The following is a 15,823-nucleotide window of genomic DNA, read 5'->3' as shown; positions in this document are numbered from 1 at the left end:
ACATTGGGCAGCAGTGAAATGGATATTAAGATATCTAAGAGGTACTTCCAGGTTGTGTTTATGTTTTGGTGATGATGAACTTGTGTTAGAAGGGTACACAGATGCAGACATGGCAGGTGATACTGATTCCAGGAAGTCCACTTCGGGATTCTTGATGACATTTGTAGGAGGAGCAGTCTCTTGGCAGTCTAAGTTACAGAAGTGTGTTGCTCTATCAACCACAGAAGCAGAATACATAGCAGTTACTGGAACCTGCAAGGAAGCTTTATGGATGAAAAAGTTTCTACAGGAATTGGGCTTGAAACAGGAAGGATATACTGTTTACTGTGATAGTCAGAGCGCTATTTACCTCTCTAAGAATTCAACATACCATTCTAGATCCAAGCATATTGATGTGAGATATCACTGGATTCGTGATGTGCTTGAGATGAAAGAATTACAGTTGGAAAAGGTGCATACCAATGATAATGGTTCAGATATGTTGACAAAGTATTTGCCTAAGGAGAAGCTTGAAGCATGTAGGCGAAGAGCGGGCTTGGTACAGCCCACCATATGAGCTGGAGGGGAAGAATTGTTGGGTCCAGCCCATATGTGGGCTTGGACAATTGGGCCTATTGAGCCCAAATCAACAAATCAAAGAAATTAAAAAAGGAGAGAGAAGGTGAGGAGAGAAAGATCTGATTGCAGCGTGCGTGCGTGCTGAAAAAAAAAAAAAAAAAAGGAGAGAGAAATAGAGAGAGAAAGTAAGGTTTCTGAGTTTTTCTGCTTGACGATCAGTAGCCAAACGTTATCAGTTTCGGCCCAAATTTTATGTGGAGAATCCTTGCAGCAAACTCTACAATCCTAACGGTGTTGATCTGTAGTTTACCCTCTCTAAGGTACTTTCCTGCGATATCCACTTTGTGAGACCTAGAATTCTCTTTGGAGGAGATCCACCTATGTGCTGAAGATATACTATTCTTGAGCCAAGATCTATGTTCTCGATGTTATTCTGATCCTCTAGTTATTCTAGAGAAGACCTACTATAAACCCGTTATCATTATTATTGATAGTGGAAGTTTGAGGTGGACAACGGTCCCGTGATTTTTCCCACATTGGGTTTTCCACGTTAAAAAGATTTGGTCTCACTGTGTGATTGATTTATTGCTCTATTGTTTATGCTGTATTGGTTGATATTTTCATTTGGATATCAAGTTGGTATTTTGATGAGGAACCCATTTTGATACACAAAGAGGGAAAAGATTATTCCGCATTAACAGGTTTCTTCCCAATAGAGACATGTGATTAACTTGAGGCTAAATTTAATTTCAATTGGAAAACTAGATGATGAAGACTATGATAGGACAATGGAAGCTCAGTAAGGGTTCTCTTGTTATAGCAAGTGGAAAGAAATGTCACATCTTATAAAGGTTGCAGGCCAAAGTTTATAGTGAGTAGTTGAATGCTATAAAGAAAGACCAGTATGGAGTTGTGGCATAGGCGATTGGGACATATGAGTGAGAAGAGGCTGTAAGTTCTTTCAAAAAGAGAGATATTGCCAGACCTCAAAGGTACACATCTAAACCCTTGTATTGATTGTTTGGCTGGTAAACAACATATAGTTTCATTTGTTAGTCTGGCTTTATCTAGAAAAATACATGTCCTAAACCGTGTTTATAAAGATGTATATGGTCTTTTAGGGATAAAAACTCCTAGTGGATCTGTTAATGTTCCTAACATCAGTGGTGCACTTTATTTTATCACTTTTATAGATGATTTTTCTAAGAAACTTTGAGCCTATGCTATGAAGACCAAAGATCATATTATTAATGTCTTCAAAGAATTTCATGCTAGAGTTGAAAGGGAGACAGAAATATAATTGAAATACGTAAGATCATATAATGTTGGTGAGTACACGTGATTGTTTAATGATTATTGCAGGTCACATGACATCCAACATGAGATGACAGTTCCTAGTACACCTTAATATAATGCGATTATAAAGAGGATGTAATGCAAGATCATGGAAAAGATCAAATGCATGTTTTCATAGGCCAAGCTACTCAAAAAGTTTTAGGATGAGGTTTTGAGGACTACAGTTGATGTGATCAACTTATCACCTTGTACAGCCCTAGACGATGATGTTGTAGAGCATGTATGGTCAGAGAAAGATGTTTTCTATAGGCGTTTGAGAGTGTTTAGTTATCGTACATTTGCACATATTCCAGACAATGAGAGGTCCAAACTAGATGGTAAGACAAAAGAATATATTTTTCTTGGCTACTCATATGATCAATTTAGTTACAAGCTTTGGGATCCAAAAAAGCAGAAAGTGTTTAGAAGCCGACATGTGGTTTTCTTTAAGGATCAAACATTTGAGGATTTAAAGAAGAAGGTACCAGCCAAGACTTCTATAGAAGGATTAGTAGATTGTGACCCAATTATTTCTCTAATATATCAAGGTGATGGGGGAGATATGCAGGAAGACGGTGTAGAGCCTGATGTTGATCTATTTGTAGGACATGTTAAGCAAGAAGAAGTTGGGGAGCAATGTTAGAACCCTTACAGATTTTAGGCTTGGGGTTGATCTCTTTAGGGGATCAGCCTCCTTGGAACTCTATAGGGGTTCCTTCCTCCAAGTTGCTGCTCAAAGGCTACAGAAAAGATTCATCTATTGCTTGAGAAAAGAGGATGAATACATTACTATTTATAGGGCTTCTAAACCCTAACTCCTAATAGGACTCATACTCAAAACTTCTATTCCTTTACAACTCTTAATGCTTCTATAAGAAACAACCTCCTAACCCTAGCCGGCCTCTTCACCTCTTTAATAGGGGTTAGCTAGGTAGGTTTTACATGAATGTCCCTTTCAATTAGGATTCTCCTAGCTAGAGTCATAATAGACCCGTCGCCCTCTTCAAATCAGCCTTGTCCTCGAGGCTGACGATCCATGAATTTTAGGAATTTGATTTTCAAGTCGTTGTAATTCTCCCAAGTGGCACATTCTGCTGGTAAGTTTGCCCACTGTATTAGCACTTTAGTAATGGGTCATCGTCGTCGTCGAGTCATAATTCGTTGATCAATAATGGCACTTGGTTGGGTTTGGAGTTCTCTTTGGGTAGTCATATTTGGTGGATGGCTTTGGGTTGTCTCGTTTTGTCCTAGCTTCAGCTTTAAACACGACACATGAAAGACTGGATAGATTTAATAGCTAGCGGGTAAGTCCAATTTGTATGCTATAGCTTTAATGTTCTCTAAAATTTGGTAGGGTCCATAGAACTGAGGTGAAAGCTTCATAGATGCTCTAATCTGGATTGATGTTTGCTTGTATGGCTGGAGCCGTAGGAAGACCCAATCTCCTACTGAAAATTTTGTGTTGATCATATTATTGTTTCATCCTTACTTGAGCTACAGTGAGACTATCTTTTAGCAACTTTAGCATTTTGTCTCTGTCTTATAGTTCCCTATCTACTTGTTCCACTTTAGAGGTACCCAACACATATTTTGGAATCACAAGGGGAGGTTAGCCATACAAAGCCTCATAGGGAGTATATTTTGTGGATGAATGATAAGTTATATTATACCACCATTCTGTCATGAACGGTCGTCGCGCACCCGTAAAAACTCCATTCAACGAACTGTTCATCGCTCTCGTCTACATGTACAGTCACTTAGCAGCCTATTTTGCCTTTGTTTTGAATCATTTTTCTTGTAAAAATGTAAGTTCGAATAAGCTGCAGCGTTACAAAGCGACCGCTCACCGAACCGAGCAAAACAACCCCAAAATAGCCAAAAACAGCTTCGTTTTCATGTGCCACGGGTTGATTTCTGGAATCTGCCTCCGCTCACCAAAACATCAGCCATCTTAACCCTTTGAACCCCCTGGGTGGCACAGGGCTGGATGGGGCTTCGGTATAGTACCGGGCGTTGAACACTCATTCACAAGTTCGCACGTTGCCTTGACGGGAACTTGTTGTCACGCCCGGGACTCGGTGAGCAGCTGTTTGTGGGCTTGCAGCTGTTCGTTCAACCTTCTAAAGCCCTTGTTTTCCCCCTCTCCCTCTTTTCTCTTGTGCACGCAAGGTGCTCACTTAATTGCTTGTAAAGCTTCCCCTTTTCGCGAAACTTCGGGACTTGTCCATTGCTCGTTCTTTCGAACTAATCAACTTTCTCTTTTACAGGTCCTTCGGGACCTGCGAGAGGTTGCAAGTGGGCTGATCTTTGTGGAGCAATATCGCAAGGGCGAAGCGCGACTTAGGTAACGCAAGCTAAGTTCGCGTCTTGGCCGCAAGGGTACCTCACGCAGCCGTGACATTGTGGTATCAGAGCGGGCAAGCACTTCGAGCGAGCAGCGAAGGAACTTTGCAACTTCGCCATGGCAAAGCATCGTGGTGAATCCAGCAAGACTGGGCAAGCCAGACCCTTGCCCCAAGCAGCTGCAAGTGGGCTACATGTGCACACTCACTCTTATGCTGTTGGAGCCGCTCAAGAGGAGCGCGGTAGTGAACATGATGAGCGAGAAGTTGGCTACTCTACGCGAGTGGAGGAGGCGCAATCTAGAGCACCAACTGGGAAGAAGAGTCACAAGGAGAGACTCACAATGGCGGAAACCTGCTTGGATGTTCTTGAAGCGAGCGTGGAGGAACTCTACCATGGCTAACAAAGGCTTGTTGGTTTAGAGATCTCGCAAGAGGAAGCAGAGTCCAGGATCGACAAGGTCGAGGCCCTAGTCGACCGACTGTCTGATGACACCAAAAACTCTGTGCAACACCTGCAGGAAGTTGTGGCGGAACTCATTTCAAGGGTGACAATGCTCACTAAAGCACTAAATGCGGGAGGAAGCAACACCCGCGTTGCACCACCACAAAATTTGAGGGCACCCGAGCCTCATGGATATGGAGGGGCCAGAGATGCCAAAGAGCTCAAGAACTTTCTGTTCGACATGGAATAATACTTTCGAGCTATGAGGCCCGATTCTGAAGATACCATAGTTTCTATAGCAACAATGTATCTGAACGGAGATGCAAAACTTTAGTGGCGAACTCGCTAGGAGGAGATCCAACAAGGTCGGTGTTGGGTTGACACTTGGGAGGACTTGAAGCGGGAGTTGAGAACTCAGTTCCTACCAGAGAACACAGAGTTTGTCGCAAGAAGGAAGTTGAGACAACTCTGCCAGAGTACCACCATCCGAGAAGATGTGAAATAGTTTTCTGCACTAATGTTGGACATACAGGACATGTCCGAGAAGGACAAGTTGTTTAGCTTCCTCGATGGTTTGAAGCCATGGGCTCAACAAGAACTAAATCGAAGGAATTTTACCGATGTGGTCGGGGCAATTGCTCCTGCAGAAAGGCTCACATACTTTGTTTCCTCTGAAGACCCAGGGAGAAGGAAACAATCTTCAAGCAATCGCCCTCCAAAACATTCTTGAGGGAAGGAGCTCGAGGGCGAACAAAAGAAGAAGAGTTCTCACAAAGGGCCAAACCCGAAAGGCAAGGCCTCAAAACCTGGAGGATGCTTCTTGTGCGGAGGACCGCACATGGTGAGGGAGTGCCTGCAAAAATAGGCACTCAATGCTTTGACGGCTTCCATCCACCACCCCCCCGATCGGACAAGGGCAAAGCTATTGCTCTTAGTTCGAGCAGTTATGAATCCAACAGCGACGACGAGGAGTTGCAAGGATCCCAGATGGGAGCAATGTGTTTGTTGAACGCCATGTGAGGTCAAGTGGGGGAGAACATGAAAACAAAGATACAAAAAGCAGGAAGTAGTGAACTGATGTATGTGGACATCAAGTTAAATGGCCAAACGACCCGTGCAATGGTGGACACGGGCGCTACCCACAACTTCATAGCCGATCGAGAAGCACAGCGACTTGGGTTGGCCTTGGAGAAGAGCCCAAGCCGAATGAAGGCGGTGAACTCGGAGGCTAGGCGAATCTCCGGGTTAGCAAAGGGAGTCCCCATCAAAATCGGGACATGGAGTGGGAACACCAACATGATGACAGTGCCACTGGATGTCTTCCAAGTGATTCTTGGAATGGAGTTTATGCACACGGCAAAGTTGGTGCTAATGCCTTTCTTGAACTCCCTATGTATGATGGGAGGTGACGACCCCTGCGTGGTTCCCGTCTTTCGGAGAGGAACCAAGGAGCCCCAAAACATATCGGCATTACAATTGAAGAAAGGGGTGCGAAAAGGTGAATTAACATTTGTGGCTGCTATGAAGCTAGAGCCACTCAACGAGAAGGCCATTCAAGAACCTGCTGTGGTGGCGAACGTCCTGAAAGAGTTCAATGATGTTATGCCACCCGAATTGCCGAAGACTCTTCCACCACGCAGAGGCGTGGATCACAGCATCGAGCTAGAGCCAAGAGTGAAGCCTCCAGCGAGACCACCCAACCGCATGCCCCCGCTAGAGTTGGCAGAACTCAGGAAGCAGTTAGGTGAACTGCTAAGTGGTGGTCTCATCCGCAGCTCTAAAGCACCTTTCGGAGCTTCAGTCGTCTTCTAGAAGAAACAAGATGGGAGCCTCCGATTATGTGTCGACTACCGAACCCTTAACAAAGTGACAGTGAAGAACAAGTATCCCATCCTACTCATTGCGGACTTGTTCGACCAGTTGGGCAAAGCTAAGTATTTCTCGAAGCTCGACCTTCGGTCGGGGTATTGGCAGGTGCGTATTGCTGAAGGCGACGAAGCAAATACTACCTGTGTGACCAGGTATGGAGCGTTTGAGTTCTTGGTGATGCCTTTCGGCTTAACCAACGCTCTGGCCATGTTCTGCACTCTCATGAATCAGCTATTCAAGGAGTATTTGGATAAGTTCATGGTCGTCTACTTGGACGATATCGTCGTCTACAGTCAAACGCTCGAGGAGTATGTCAAACACCTTTGGACAATTTTCAAGGTTCTCAGGGAGAACACTTTGTTTATGAAAAGGGAGAAATGCTACTTTGCTCAAACTGAGATCTTATTCTTGGGGCATTGAATTGGTGATGGCTCCATTCGGATGCATAAGTCGAAGGTGCAAGCGGTTGCGGAATGACGAACTCCAAAGAAGGTGCTAGAGTTGAGATCCTTCCTTAGTTTCGTCAACTACTATCGACGCTTCATTGCAGGGTACTCGAAGCGTGCAACTCCATTGACGGAGTTACTGAAGAAAGAGCAGCCTTGGAAGTGGTTTGATAAATGTGAAATAGCATTCCAAGATCTGAAGGCTGCTGTTATGGAAGAACCAGTGCTCAAATTGCCAAACTATGGGGAGCCTTTTGAAGTCCATACAAATGCTTCGGACTTCGCTATTGGGGGAGTACTCATGCAGGAGGGTCATCCGATGGCCTACGAGAGCCGCAAACTCAACAAGATCGAGCGGCGGTATCTAGTGCATGAGAAGGAGATGACAACGGTGTTCCACTATCTACGAGTTTGGCGACACTATCTCCTCGGATCGCGATTTGTGTTGAGGATGGATAACATCGCTCTGAGCTATTTCCAAACTCAAAAGAAGCTCTCCCCAAAGCAGGCGTGTTGGCAAGACTTCCTGGCTGAATTTGATATGGCAATGGAGTATAAGCCTGGGAAGGCGAATGTCGTGGCCGATGCATTGAGTCGAAAAGTGGAGCGTGTGAATGCCACACAATTGGAGGGCAGAGGCCAAGCAAGTCAGTTGCACTCCAACTTTCTTTCCAGGATCAGAGATGGACTGTATAGTGACCCCCAGGCAGTTATCCTAATGCAGCTCATTAAAGAAGGCAAGGCACGATGATTTTGGATCCAGGAGGGACTTGTTTACACCAAAGGGAATAGGGTTTATGTTCCCCGAGTAGATAATTTGAGGCGTGAACTCTTAAAAGAGTGTCACGATTCCCTTTGGGCTGGATACCTAGCCATTCACAGAATGTTGGCTCTCGTGGAGAGGGCCTTCTACTGGCTAAAGATGGGGACTGATGTGGAGGAATATGTTCGAACATGCCTTACTTGCCAACAAGACAAGGTGGAGCAACGGAAGCTGGTGGGACTTTTGGAGCCATTGCCCGTACCAGAAAGACCGTGGGAGAGCATTTCCTTGGACTTCATATCAAGCTTGCCACTTGTAGGGAGACTCAGATCGATACTCGTGGTGGTCGATCGGTTTTCAAAGTATGCAACTTTCATTGCTGCTCCCCTACACTGTTCAGCGGAGGAAGTGGCCAAGCTGATGATGAAAGGATGTGGTGAATTATTGGGGAGTCCTGCACAATATCATTAGTGAACGAGACACTCGGTTCCTGGGATGATTCTGGACCGAGCTATTCAAATTGTTGGGGTCAAAGTTATACTTCTCTACAAGCCTCCACCCCTAGACGGATGGCTAGACTGAAAGGATAAACTCGCTCCTAGAGCAATATCTTCGGCACTACGTGAGTGCCAACCAATGAGATTGAATGAAGCTATTGGACATTGCCCAATTCTCCTACAACTTGCAGCAGAGCTCTGCATCCAACAAGAGCCCCTTCGAGATCATTACCGGACAACAACCGTCGACTCCGCATACCATGGCCATTAGGTATACTGGGAGTAGTCCGTCAGCCTACCATTTCGCAAAGGAGTGGCATCGAAATGCAGATATTGCGCGTGCTTACTTGGAGAATGAGGCAAAAAGGATGAAGAAGTGGGCAGACTTGGGAAGGTGACCGCAAGAGTTCAAAGTTGGCGATTTGGTATTGGTAAAGCTCCAACCAGCATCACTCCAATTCTTTAGGAACAAAGTCCACAAAGGATTGGTGCGTAAGTATGAAGGGCCCTTCCCAATTATCAGCAGGGTAGGCAACGTCTCTTATAAGTTGCAACTGCCGGCGTGGTTCAAAATTCACAACGTTCTTCACGCCAGCAACCTAAAAGCCTACCACTCGGATCTGCAAGATGCTTCCCGAAGTATTCCAACTCGGCTACCTCCCATCACAGCCTCCTATGAGAACCGAGTTGAAACCATTCTGGCGGACCACAAGATAAAGCTACCCAACGGAGCTAAGCAGACAGAGTACTTGGTGAAGTGGCGAAAGCTTCCCCAAACTGAAGCCAGTTGGGAGCTTGAAGAAGAGATCATCAATAACTACCAACAAGCATCGACGAGGGCGTCGATAGTTTAAGTGGAGGAGAATGGCACGAATGATCGTCGCGTACTCGCAACAACTCCATTCAACGAACCGTTCGTCACTCTCGTCTACATGTACAATCACTTGGCAGCCTATTTTGCCATAGTTTTGAGTCATTTTGCTTGTAAAAATATAAGTTCAAACAAGCTACAACGTTACAAAGCGACCGCTCACCGAACCGAGCAAAATAGCCCCAAAACAGCCCAAAACAGCTCCGTTTTCGTGTGCCACGGGCTGATTTCTGGAATCTACCTCCGCTCACCAAAACGTCAACCATCTCAGCCCCTTTGAATCCCCCGGGTGGCATAGGACTGGATGGGGCTTCGGTATAATACTGGGCGTTGAACACTCATTTGCAAGTTCGCACGTTGCCTTGACGGGAACTTGTTGTCGCGCCCGGGACTCGGTGAGCAGCTGTTTATGGACTTACAACTATTCGTTCAACCTTCTAAAGCCTTGTTTTCCCCCTCTCCTTCTTTTCTCTTGTGCACGCAAGGTGCTCATTGAATTGCTTGTAAAGCTTCCCCTTTTTGCGAGAGTTCGGGACTTGTCCGTTGCTCATTCTTTCGAACTAATCAACTTTCTCTTTTACAGGTCCTTCGGGACCTACGAGAGGTTGCAAGTGGGCTGATCTTTGTGGAGCAATATCGCAAGGGTGAAGCGCGACTTAGGCAACGCAAGCTAAGTTTGCATCTTGGCCGCAAGGGTGCCTCACGCCTTAGGCAATTCCAGCTAAGGCCGTGACAATTCGGCACAGGGAAGCCACTTTGTCCACTCTTTTGACCGGTCACTAGTGAAGTATCTGAGGTATATCTCCAAGCACCTATTCACCACTTCCGTCTAGCCGTCGATTTATGGGTGATATGCCATACTCCTTTTCAATTTAGTGCCCTGCATTTGGAATAACTCTGTCCAAAATCTGCTCGTGAAGATGCAAGTAGAATTTGACACAAGTATAATGCGTCCATAATAGCGCAATTCTTTTGAGTCCCAACTGTAATGAGCCGCAGAGCTTGGTGCTTCCTCCAATTTTTTTTATAATCTTACTAGTCTTCAGATCTTCCTGCCATTCCCTCTTAATATCATTAAGGAAGTCGCTGGTCGAAAGTGAAACAGCTAAAAATTCAGCTTGCTCGGGTAACCGCGAAAGTGTATCTGCAACAACATTCTCTTTCCCCTTTTTGTAAGTTATTTCATAATCATATCCAAGAAGCTTTGTTACCCATTTTTGCTGCTCAGGGGAAGATATCTTCTGCTCCAAGAAATATTTTAGGCTTTTATAATCGACCTTGATTTGAAAGCATCGCCCGATCAAGTATGGTCTCCACTTGGCCACCGCATGCATAATCACGAGCATCTCCTTATCGTAAATAATCATCTTGTGATGGAAAGGAGATAATGCCTTACTAGTATAAGCAAGGGGCAACCATCTTGCATTAGAACAACACCAATTTTGACTCTGGAGGCATCAACTTCAATAACAAAAGTCTTGTCGAAGTCGGGTAGCGTTAGTGTGGGTGTTGTCATCATTGCGGCTTTAAGTTCGTCGAAGGTGGTGGTGGCTTTGTTCGACCATTGAAAAACATCTTTTTTCAATAAAGAAGTAAGGGGTGCACTGATCTTTCCATAGTTTTTCACGAACTTGCGGTAGTAGCCTGTTAAACTGAGAAAGTTACGTAACGATTTTATGTTCCCCAAGGTCGGCTAGTTCTGCATTGCTTTAATTTTGGAAGGGTCCACCACCACACCTTCCTCTGATATGATATGCCCCAAATATTTTACTCTCTGTTGAAGAAAGCTGCACTTTATTTTTTTTGACAAAAAGAACATGTTCTCGCAAAATCGTCAAAACAAGTTGTAAGTGCTGAAAATGACTTTCAAGAGAAGGGCTGTAAATAAGGATATCGTCGAAGAAAACCAGCACAAACTTAGGAAAATAATTTCAAAAAATATCATCCATAAGGCTTTGGAAGGTGGAGGGAGCATTGGTGAGACTAAAGGCTATTACCAAAAATTCATAGTGGTTGTTGTGTGTTCGAAAGGTGGTTTTCGGTATGTCTTCTTCGTACACTCATATTTGATGATACCCGAATCGAAGGTCCAACTTTGGGAAGACTCGTGCTCCATTTAATTCATCAATAAATTCATCTACTATTGGAATAGGGTATTTGTCCTTGATGGTTATGCCATTGAGAGCTCAGTAATCAATGCACATTTGCCATTTTTCGTTCTTTTGTACATGGAGTATCGATGAAGAGTAGGGGCTGCAACTTGGCCGAATAATTTTTGTTTCGAGCATCTCTTTTATAATCCTTTCTATTTCATCCTTTTGGAGATGTGGATACCAATATGGTCAAGTATTTGCTGAAGGTTTGCCCTGAAGAATCGGTATACAATGATTATGCCGACGGGTAGGAGATAGGTTGTGCAGTTCATCAAATATATCTGAAAATTCAGCAAGCAAAGGAAGTAGGTTTGGATCTTCAAATTCTATTGGCTCTCCCTTAGTTTGCTACTCAAGTTGTTCCAAAAAGCCACTGCATTCTTTGTGCAAAACCTTCTTCATTCGTTGTGTGCAAATCATCGTTATGTCGCCTTCACGTTTCCCGTGCAGTATCAACTGTTTCCCCTTACTGTAAAATTTTAGGAAACATCACCTAATTTCATCAGCCATTTAATGCTAAGCACAACCTCATAATCATCAAGAGGGAGGAGGAAGAAATCCGTAAGTATCTCTTGGTCCTGCAGCAATTATTTCACTCGCGAACACATATGATCACACTTCAAAATTCGTCCGTCGGTGACCTTAATGTCAAACCTGCTGTAATTCTCGATAGGTAAGGCCATTCAGATAGCAACCTTGCTATTCACAAAATTATTAGTGCTCCCAGTGTCAATAAGAATGGTGATAGGTTGTTGCTTCAAAAGTTCTCTCACTTTCATCGTTTGCGAGTTCACGTAACCGGCAAGGGCATGCATTGTAATATCAACCAACTGCTGTTCTTTATCCGTGACCTCTTCCTCATGCTCTTAGATCTCCTCCTCCATGTCTTCAAGTGGTTCAATCAGTAGGAGGTAGCTCCTTTTGTAGCGATGATCGCGGTTCCCCGGCTCATCGCAATGCCAACAAAGACCCTTTGCTGATCGGTCGCGTAGTTCTTCTCTTGTCAAATTTTTTGGCAACAAAGGATGACTGGGAGTAGAAGGAGGTTTATATGCTACAGGCCTAGGAGAGGTTCTTATCCTCCAAGCATCTTGGTTGAGCCGTTCATCTTATATTCGGGCAAACGAAATCGCAGCTGTCATGGTACGGGGCCGTCGCGCCTTAACCTCTCCTTTTATCTTTGGCTTGAGTCCTTCAATGAATGTTCCTAACAATTGATAGTGAGCCCAATCATGAGCAAGGTAGAATAACTTTACAAACCTAGTTTGGTACTCTTGAATTGTAGAGGTTTGTCGAATCTTTGCGAGTTGGCCATCGATATTTGCATACTCCGTAGGTCCAAAATGATTCAACAGTGCATTCTTAAATTGATTTCACGTCGGAGCCCCATGATTGTATTCCAACAATTATACCATTGAATAGCATCTCCTTCAAGGTGGATGATAGCAATTTCCACTATAGCATCATTTGACGTTCGGTAGTAGCGAAAGAAACGTTCGGCTCATGAAATCCACCCTGTCGGGTCTCCTTCCCATCACGAGAAGTCCACCCTCATGCGTGGCTGTAGTATGACTGAGGGCTGTCCCTCCTTCTCTAGAGGCCTCTCTAAACTCTCTCCTCACTAAAATTTGGTTGGACTCGGCGGTTGTCCAATTCTGAATTCTGCAAATAAAGAACGTAATGTATCCTCCAAGTGCGATTCAAGCCACGATACAATCCGAGATTCTAATCCTTCAAATTTGGCATCAATTGGATCTTGAGAAGCCATAGCATATGCCTATAGATCAGAGATGTCCCTATCTTTTTTTTGTTGATGGTTTAATGGCATGGGTGGTAGAAGGTTCGGAAGAATTGAGGATCACGAAAAGGTACTATAGCAGATTTTTACATTTAAAGTATAGCAGTTTGGACGTAAAAGATCAGTGGTTTATATTGAGAATTTTTTAACAAAACTAAAGGAAAATCTGCTGTTAGGAAGTGTGAAGGCTGTCATAAAAATTTTATTAAGATTTGGACAGAAAAAATGAAATAGCAAGATCAAACAAACTGTGCTATGCGATTGGAATTCTGCAGTGCAGATTTTCAAGTATAGCAGCTTGAACGTAAAATATCAGTAGTTTATATTAAGAATTTTTTAACGAAACTAAAGGAAAATCTACTGTTAGGAAGTGTCAAAGCTATCATAAAAATTTCATAGAGATTTGGATAGAAAAAATACAGTAGCAAGATTAAACAGACTGTGCTATGCGGTTGGAATTCTGCAGTGTATCTTTCGTCGTAGAGATGAAAACTTTATGACGAAAAGTTTATGCAGCAATATAGGAATAATTTTTTTTAGATTTTCTAATAAAAATAACTAAATTATAGTAGCAGTAAGGTAGGAAACCAGAACCTGTTACAATTCATGAGGAGATCAAAGGATGATCCGTAGTGGTGGAGATGACGGTGAAATTCGACGATGATCTTTTAAGCAATTGTGAGAATTGCTTTGGGTGGATATGGAGGGCTGATGGATGGCTAGATTTTTGAATAAGGATAACTAAATTATAGCAGTAGTAAGGTAGGAAACCAGAACCTATTGCAATTCATGAGAATATCAAAGGATGATCCGCGATAGTGGAGATGACGGTGAAATTCAGCGATGATCTTTTAAGCAATTGTGGGAATTGCTTTGGGTGGCTGTGGAGGGCTGATTGATAGCTATGGAAGGGCAGTGAGATGCTAAGAACATAGCTCTGATACCTTGTTAAAACCCTTATAGATTCTAAGCTTGGGCTTGATCTCTTTAGGGGATCGGCCTCCTTGGAACTCTATAGGGGTTCCTTCCTCCAAGTTGCTACTCAAAGGCTGAAAAAAAAATTCATTTATTACTTGAGAAAACATTATAAATATATGGCTATTTATAGAGCTTCTAAACCCTAACTCCTAATAGGACTTCTACCTAAGACTCCTTCTAACCAACTCCTAATATGACTCATACTCAAGACTCCTATTCCTTTACAACTCCTAATGCTTCTCTAAAAAACAACCTCCTAACACTAGTCGACCTCTTCACCTTTTTAATAGGCATCAGTTAGGTAGGTTTTACATGAATACCCCTCTCAATTAGAACTCTCTTAGCTAGAGTCCTAACAAGTAACTTCCTACAAAACCTCAGTTGAGAAGATCTTCAATACAATGTCAACCTTCTAGAAGATAATCTACAGATGAGTATGTGATACTTACTAATGTAGGTGAACTAGAGAGTTATCAGGAAGCGGTTGAAAGTGAGCAGAAAAAGAAGTGGTTAGTAGTTATGCAGGAAAGAGATGGATACTCTACAAAAGAATCACACATATGATTTGGTGCAACTACCAAAGGAAATGAAGCCCTTGAAGAACAAGTGGGTTTTCAGGTTGATAATGTCACATCCGAATTTATAAAAAGAATAATAAATTAATATTTTATTATCCATAATTTACATAATAAACTCTCTCCCCTTTTTTTCTTTCCTTTATCCTTGAATTCAAATCTTTGTCTTTATAATAGTAAATTTTTTATTAACTAAAAAAGGATGACATCTTCTTGGTAGGGTCACAAGTCTCTTCCACCCAAGCTTTAGATCTATCATAAAGTAGTATATTACTTTGAAAATAAATATATGATGAAAACATATTAGCAACCACACATGCTGGTAGGAACCTTAAAAAAATGATAAAAATAATCTTCAATATTTATGTAATATAAATAAATATTAATAATTTAATAAGAAATGATAATATATCGATTCATCATAAAACTTATGCATTAGAAAAATAATAATAATTTTTTACATAATAAACAAAATCATGCATCAACTACTAGTCATAAGTACCCTATAAGCCAATCACGTGAGTAATGACACGTGTGACTTAACATGCAGTCTTTTTGTTTATTATTATTATTTGATACTTTATCATTTTATATTACATATTGCATGAATATATTGTGATGTCCATGGATTTGTGCAATTAGAATTGGATCGTGATGAGCTCATGATAATGAGACCGATTCGCCTTTAAACACATATCATAAATAATCTCGGTCATAGGTTACTCGAGAGGGATATTGAGATAACCGGACAAACTGGTGTGCTGTATACCCATCCATATGATGGATACAGTTAGTCTCATAGCTGCTCGTGTGGGGACACTAGGGATATAATACAAGTGCTCATTGGAGAATGAGTTCACTAATTGATCCGCTCACGGAATGTTAGATGGTTGATGATGCCTTTTTGTCAAACAATAATTCTTATCCTAGTGGTGTATCTGGTCTTTAGACTTGAGATACCAAGGATGTCCTGTATGAGTACTCCACTCTTTGATACTAGACTTATAGATATAGAAGTTCCAGATCTAGCACAATCGGTCATCGGGAGTGGTAGCCAATCTTACGATCGCTATTGAGTGTCAATAGATGATCATTTCTTCTCAGTGTCATGAGAAAAATATCCCATATGTTGACAAATCCCTAACTAAAGTCATTCAGATTGAGAGAGAAAGAGTTCTTTGGGAGAATCCGAT

Source organism: Musa acuminata, chromosome BXJ1-9 (genome assembly GCF_036884655.1).
Source record: "Musa acuminata AAA Group cultivar baxijiao chromosome BXJ1-9, Cavendish_Baxijiao_AAA, whole genome shotgun sequence".
NCBI classification, from domain to species: Eukaryota; Viridiplantae; Streptophyta; class Magnoliopsida; order Zingiberales; family Musaceae; genus Musa; species Musa acuminata.
The sequence above is the reverse complement of the archived record's forward strand: the minus strand, read 5'-3'. Positions refer to the sequence as shown.